The sequence below is a fragment of the Octodon degus genome, unplaced genomic scaffold (assembly GCF_000260255.1).
Source record: "Octodon degus isolate 3935 unplaced genomic scaffold, OctDeg1.0 scaffold00178, whole genome shotgun sequence".
Lineage (NCBI taxonomy): Eukaryota > Metazoa > Chordata > Mammalia > Rodentia > Octodontidae > Octodon > Octodon degus.
In genome coordinates, this window is record NW_004524754.1 from 3,350,698 (window position 1) to 3,357,650 (window position 6,953).

General features: G+C 39.0%; 1 pseudogene; it reads left to right on the forward strand.

Moving 5' to 3' along the window:
* The first annotated feature begins 3,376 nt into the window (after positions 1-3,376).
* Positions 3,377-4,188, forward strand: LOC101564142 (annotated as a pseudogene).
* The last annotated feature ends 2,765 nt before the right edge of the window (positions 4,189-6,953 follow it).

Consider the following 6,953-nt stretch of genomic DNA (forward strand, 5'->3'; position numbering starts at 1 on the left):
TCAAAATGAAGTAACAGACAGCAATCTCAGACCTCCAGCCCACCCAGAACAAGTCCAGGAGACAAGAACATAGAAGAACTTGGAAGTCAGACACCTGAAATTTCTGAAATGCTAGCAGCTGAAGTAAAGAAATAACTCCCTCAGGCTATAGAAGAAATAAGAACAGAAATAATCTCTCAGGTCAAAGAAGAAATGACAACAATCATAAAAGAAATGCTCAGCACCCTTTTTAGAAAAAGACATAGATTTAAAAAATAGAGAATAGAAAAATGATGGAAAAATTGAATGAGCAATACAGGAAAGAATTAGAATGCCTGAAACAGATATGTAGGAAATTAAGAATTCCACTGAAAGCTAGAAAAACTGCTTGAATGAAACTGAAGATAGACTTCAGATCTTAAAGTCAACATTGCAGCTAACGATCATGAAAGGAAAGAACTCTCAAATATAGCAAGGAACCAGGAAATAACAATTCAACACCTGCAAGATGATGCAAAGAAAAACAATATGAGATGAATAGATGTTAATGAAACAGCAGAAGTCAGCACAAATGGCATAAAAAGACTGCAAAGTAATAATAGAAAATTTCACTATCATGGGAAAAGAATCTGACATACAGGCAAGTGAGGCATATAGAATTCCAGTTAGCCATAATCAAAATAAATCTACACCCAGAAACTTAATAATAAATATCCTAGAAATTCAGCAGAAGAACAGAATATTTTTTAAAATTTAACTAAATTATTATTATTATTATTACTATTATTGAGACAGTAATAATATTAATTACTATTAATTAATATAGTACTACACAGTTTGGGCTGGCCTTATGCTTACTTTTATAGCCCCCAGGCTGATCTCAAATTTATAGTGAGCCTCCTGTCTCAATCTCCTGAGTAGGGGATTACAGGCATGCACCATCACACCCAGTTAGAAACGGAATATTAAAAGTTGTTAGAGAAAAGAAACATTACTTATAATGGAAAGCACATCAAAATCACAGCAGATTTCTGAAAGTAAACCACCAATTCATGAAGAGCTTGGAATGAAGTATTTCAGGTTCTGAAAGACAACAACTTACAACCTAGATTGATGTACCCTAAAAAACTATCTATCAAAATTTAACAGAGAGATAAGATACTTCAATGACAAAGAACAACTGAAGAAATTTGTGACCACCAAACCAACCCTACAAAGAGTACTGACAGATATTTTAGAAAGAGACAAAAATGACCATAACATCATCAACAACAAAAAAACCACCAAGCAGAACAAGCAATTAAATAGAGGGGGAAAGTAGGGAACCTACAGCAGGAAAATAAAATGACAAAGATAAGCCAATACATAGCAGTTATAGCCATCAATGTAAATGGCCTCAATTCAGCAATAAAAAAAAAAAAAGCAGACTGACAAATGGATCAAGAAACAAAATCTAACAATATGCTGTATGCAAGAAAGACATTTAACCCAAAAGGAAATTCTTAGATTGAAAGTCAACGGATGGAAAACAATACTCCATTCAACAGGAACCCAGAAAAAAAGCAGGGGTAGCTATTCTGATTGCTAACAATGTAAACTTCAAATCAAGAATGATCAAACAAGATAAAGAAGGTCACTACATAATTTTTAGGGGAAAACTGCCAGATACCAACATGTGTGCCTATAAATCCCAGAACTTGAACAGCCCAGCAGGAGGATCATGACATCTAGGCCAGCCTGGGTTTCACAATAAGTCCAAAGGGTAGCCTGGACTGTACAGCAAGCCCTTGTCTCAGAAACAAAACAACAAGAAAGCCACGTGGCTGAGCAAGGCAACTGCTCTCAAATCCTCCCTGAAAACTCAGCACTCTTCCAGGCCAATCACACTTTGGACTTGGAAGCCAAAGAAGAACTTTGGAACGACGCCGTCTTCCTTACCTGTGGCTCTTTCCACGGTTCTGTGCCTCACCAGCCCAAGTGCAAGGTGGGCATCCTGGGGCCTGCAGTGTGCCACACACAGACAGGTGGGCTAAAAATGCAGCTGGAAGCACTTATGTGAAATCTCAGGGAAAATAAAAATACTTAATAAAATTTTAATATGTGATTTAGAAGAACTCTTAAAATTAAACAAAATAGTGTTGTTTAAAGAAATAGGAGTGGGCCGGGGAGATGGCTCAGTGGAATAAGTGCTTCCCTGGCAAGAGCAAGGACCTGAGTTCAATCCCTGGTTCCACAAAAAGATAAAAAAAGAAAAGAAATAGGAAAAAGACCTTAATAGACATCTATTAAAAAAGATTTACAGATGGAAAATAAGAACATGGAAAAATGTTCAGCATCATGTCATCAGAGAAATGTAAACTAAAACAAAAAATGACATATCACCACATCTATGAGAATGACCAAAGTACAGAAGACTGACATCAAATACTGGTGAGGATGTGGAGCAAAGGGAATTATGTTCAGTGTCGGTGGGTTTGCAAAGTGTTATGGCAGGCCTAGAGGCCAGTTAGGTAGCATCTTACAAAATTAAATGCTCAGACATTAGGATCCCCTATCATGGTGCTTGACATTCACCCAATGGATTTGAAAATATAGGTCCACACAGAATATTTGTAAAAGCTTTATGCTTAATTATTGAAACATGAAAACAGCCCTCTTGTCCTTCCATAGGTGAATGGATTAGTGAACTGTGACACATCTGAACAATAGAATATTATTCAGTGCACAGATGAATCAGACAACCAAGCCGTGTAAAGCCGCAGAAAAGCCCTACAGGCACATCACTGAAAGGAACCAATATCAAAAGCCTATGTTCTGTCTGACTCCAACTACATGACACCCTAGAAATGGCAAAACTACAGAGATTGTGAAGAGGTCAGAGGTTGACAGGGTTTGAGGGAAATGAAGGATGAATAAGGCAGATCACAGAGGGCTTATAGATGATTCTAGGAAACTACTCTTTATGAAAACAGCAGTGGATCCATGTGGTTACACATTTGTCCAAACCCATAGAATGCACAATGCCAAGAAGGAACTCTAGTGCAAGCTACAGACTCTGGTCAATGGTGAGACACCCATGCAGGCTCATAGGGGTAAATGATGCTCCACAGGGGAGGAGATATGGATGTGGGGAGGATTCCTGCATGGGGCAAGGGATCTATGGTGCATCTCTGCGCTTTCCTCTCGATTTGCTGGGAACTTAAAATTGCTCTAAAAATAGTCTAAAAAATAAGCAAAATATTTCAACAGGACACTTAACAAAAGAAGTTGTATGAATGGCTGAAATGTCCATGAAAGGGTGCTCTGAGCTTCATTGGGCATCAAGAATGTACATGAGGGCAGCCTCGCGAAGGTTCCAGATTCACTGTGTGCGGAGGGCGGGCCACGGTTTGGGCACTCGCACAGCGGCTGGCCCGCGGCTAGCGCTGCTGAGGTCCATGCCCACGGGGACTACGGTGGTTCCTGTCATTGCGTGCTCGCCTGCAGCTCGGGCTTTAAGTCCAACCCCGCCCGACCATGGCTTCGGCTCTGGAGGAGTTACAGAATGATCTAGAAGAGGTAAAGGCATTACTGGAAAAGGCTACTAGGAAGAGAGTACGTGATACCCTGACAGTTGAAAAATCCAAGATTGAAACAGAAATAAAGAATAAGATGCAACAAAAATCACAGAAGAAAACAGAACTTCTTGACAATGAAAAACCAGCCGCTGTGGTTGCTCCCATCACAACAGGATACACAGTGAAGATCAGTAATTACAGATGGGATCAGTCAGATAAGTTTGTGCAAATCTACATTACCTTAGCTGGAGTTCATCAGGTTCCTGCTGAGAGTGTGCAGGTGCATGTCACAGAGAGGTCATTTGATCTTTTGGTAGAGAAACTAAATGGGAAGAATTACTCCATGATTGTGAACAACCTCTTGAAGCCCATCTCAGTGGAAGGCAGTTCAAAAAAAGTCAAGACTGATACAGTTCTTACCTTGTGTAGAAAGAAAGCAGAGAACACTTGGTGGGAATACTAAACTCAGGTTGAGAAAGAGTGCAAAGAAAAAGAAAAGCCATCCTATGATGCTGAGACAGATCCTAGTGAGGGATTAACGAATGTTTTAAAGAAGATTTATGAAGATGGAGATGATGATATGAAGTGAACCATTAACAAAGCTTGGGTGGAATCAAGAGAGAAGCAAGCCAAAGGAGGTTCAGAATTGTAAGACTTTAAAGTCCTTTTGAAAACTATGATTCAGAAATTTCTAATATTTCCAATAAAGGAATGTTGGTGAGCTGCACATAGAAATTTGACAGAAAGCTACAAAGCCTTCAAACTAAAGGCAGTGAATTCTCCATTTCTTACTAGAGGATTTATTTAAGATGCATATTAAGTACTTCCTCCAAAGATGGTTTCATTAGTATCCTGGTCATTTTCTTTATGTAAGGGTTACATGGTATTCTCATTGAAATATAAAAGGTCTTACCTAAGGAAAACAATACATTGTGTATATTTTTGTTCATCTAGGAGGTAGAAAACAGAAGTATATGCTTGCCTGTAAGTTAAAGATGTCAGCTCCCACTAATGTAAGAATAAGAGTAAAACAATTTTTGTATAAAATTCAAATGTGTGCTTGTGCTTCAAGTTTACTGTAGAGTGGATGGTCGTCTACTGCCAGCTTGAGCAGTGCAAAGAGCAGGGACCACCATGCACTGATCCAGTCACAAATGCTTCCATCTAGATTTAAATATATTTGTTTATGAATATAGAATTGAAGTAATAGACAAGCATCTTTATGTAATGCCAGTTAGTAAGTTCTACCATGGATCAGATAACTTTAATAACCATAAAGTAAAAATAATTCATTTGAAAGTCCATTATTCCTATGTTCAATAAAGTTGGATTTTTATGTAAAAAAAAAAAAAAAAAAAAGAATGCACGTGAAAGCCACACTGAGATAGCATCTCACACCTCTGAGATGGCTGTAAGAAATGTGGAAGAACTATCATTCATACTTGAGAATCTTGACCATGTTCAAACATTTCTTATAAAGTTGAATATTCACCTATCATGCAGCTCAGCAATTCCATTTTTAAGTATTTACATAAGTTTTGGTCCATACAAAGATGGATACACAACTTTTATGATAGATTTATAAGAGATCCAAATTAAAATTACTAATATTGGCTGGCCAAATAGCTCAGCGGATTAAAGCACCTGCAAGCAGGTGCAGGGGCCAGGGGTTTGATCCCCAGGCCTGCTGTGCCGGCCCCACCCCTGGGGCATGCTGAGATGGCAATTGAGGCTGGGCGTGGTGGTGTGTGCCTGTAATCCCAGCTCTTAGGAAGCTGTAAACAAGCGGATCACTATGAGTCCGATCTAGTAGTGAGACCCTGAACACCCTGTAGATCTTTCCCTAAAAATACAAAAAAAAGTTAAAAATTACTAATATCTATCAACAGATGAATGAAGTGTAGTATGTTCATAAAAATGTCATATTACTCAGTAACTAAAGGAAAATATCTGAAATGCCATGGATAAATCTCAGAAACATGCCACATAAAATAAGTTATACAGTAAGATTATAAATTATGTTAACAGGTACACATGTGAAAATCGAAAGTGAGCAAACTAACCCATAAGGAAAATAGCACATCTGTGGGTCACCAGGGATGAAAAGGTAGAGGGTGGCTGACTATAAAGGGGCCCTGGGATAACTCTGAGGCTGCTAGAAGTACCCTGTGTTTTGACTGTAAGATATACACTATGGAAATGTGTACAGTGTACTTGATATAAATCATGCCTCAGTGGAGCTGACTTTAGAAGCTTTGGTCCATTCCTCAAAGTCAGGCATGAGGGGCCAGGGAGATGGCTCACTGGTAAAAGTGCCTGCGTGGCAAGCACAAGGTCCCAAGTTCAATCTCCAGTACTGCACACACACACACACACACACACACACACACACACACACACACACGAAGCAGTTCTCATTAAATATAGACATTTCCAGGCTACTAATTAATGTATTTACTCTAAAAATGTTTAAAGAGAAAGTATTAAGCATTGCCCTTGCTGTTCCTAAGACACCCGAATAGTTGAAAGTTTCATTTTATAGATGACTAACAAGCAATGCTTATAGAAGGGGTGGTGTTTGTCATTATGTAATGATCTCATGTGATATACAGCAGTGGAGACACTGGGAACTGGAGGGCCAAAGAGGGGCCAAGTTGAAAGATTCCGAGCCCACTGATCTGACTTTACACCATCAAGAACAGGACAACCCGCAGCTCTTCTGTGCCTACCAATGGGAAGCAGTGTGGGAGAGACACTAAATTGAGTCCTAATTCCACAAATTTATGGCAATAAAGAGAAAACTTTAAATAACCACATAAGAAATAATCTGATAAAGCTCAAGAATTTTATAAGACAAGCGATCTAATGTTTTATCTGATAAGATGCATACCAAAGCACTACTGGGAGACAGATGTCTGGAATATTTTTCTAAAACCCTCTAGTAAAACAAAATTTTGAAAATAAGCAAGTGAAACAATACAGATTGACAATTTTTTAAAATAACTGCTGAGCAGACTAAAGCACCTCCTTAGGCAAAGCGCAGGGACCAGGGTTTGATTCCTGGCACCATGTACCGGCCCCATCCCCCAGGGCCCACAGAGACAGAGACTGAGGCTGGGTGTGGTGGTGAGCACCTGTAATCCCAGTGCTTGGGAGGCTGAAAACAGGAGGATTATGAGTCCAATCTGTGTAGTGAGACCCTGTAGACCCTGTACTAAATAACTAAATAAAATAACTGCTGAAATTAGATGACAGGCACATGAGAATTCTTTCTACTATTCTTCCTTTTGTGTACATTTACATAATTCCATAATGAAAAATAAAAAAGCTAGGTTTTTAAAGAAAATTTTTAGGGGCTGGAGAGATGGCTCAGTGGTCTAAAGCACCTACTTGGAACAAGCTTGGCAAAGCACAGGG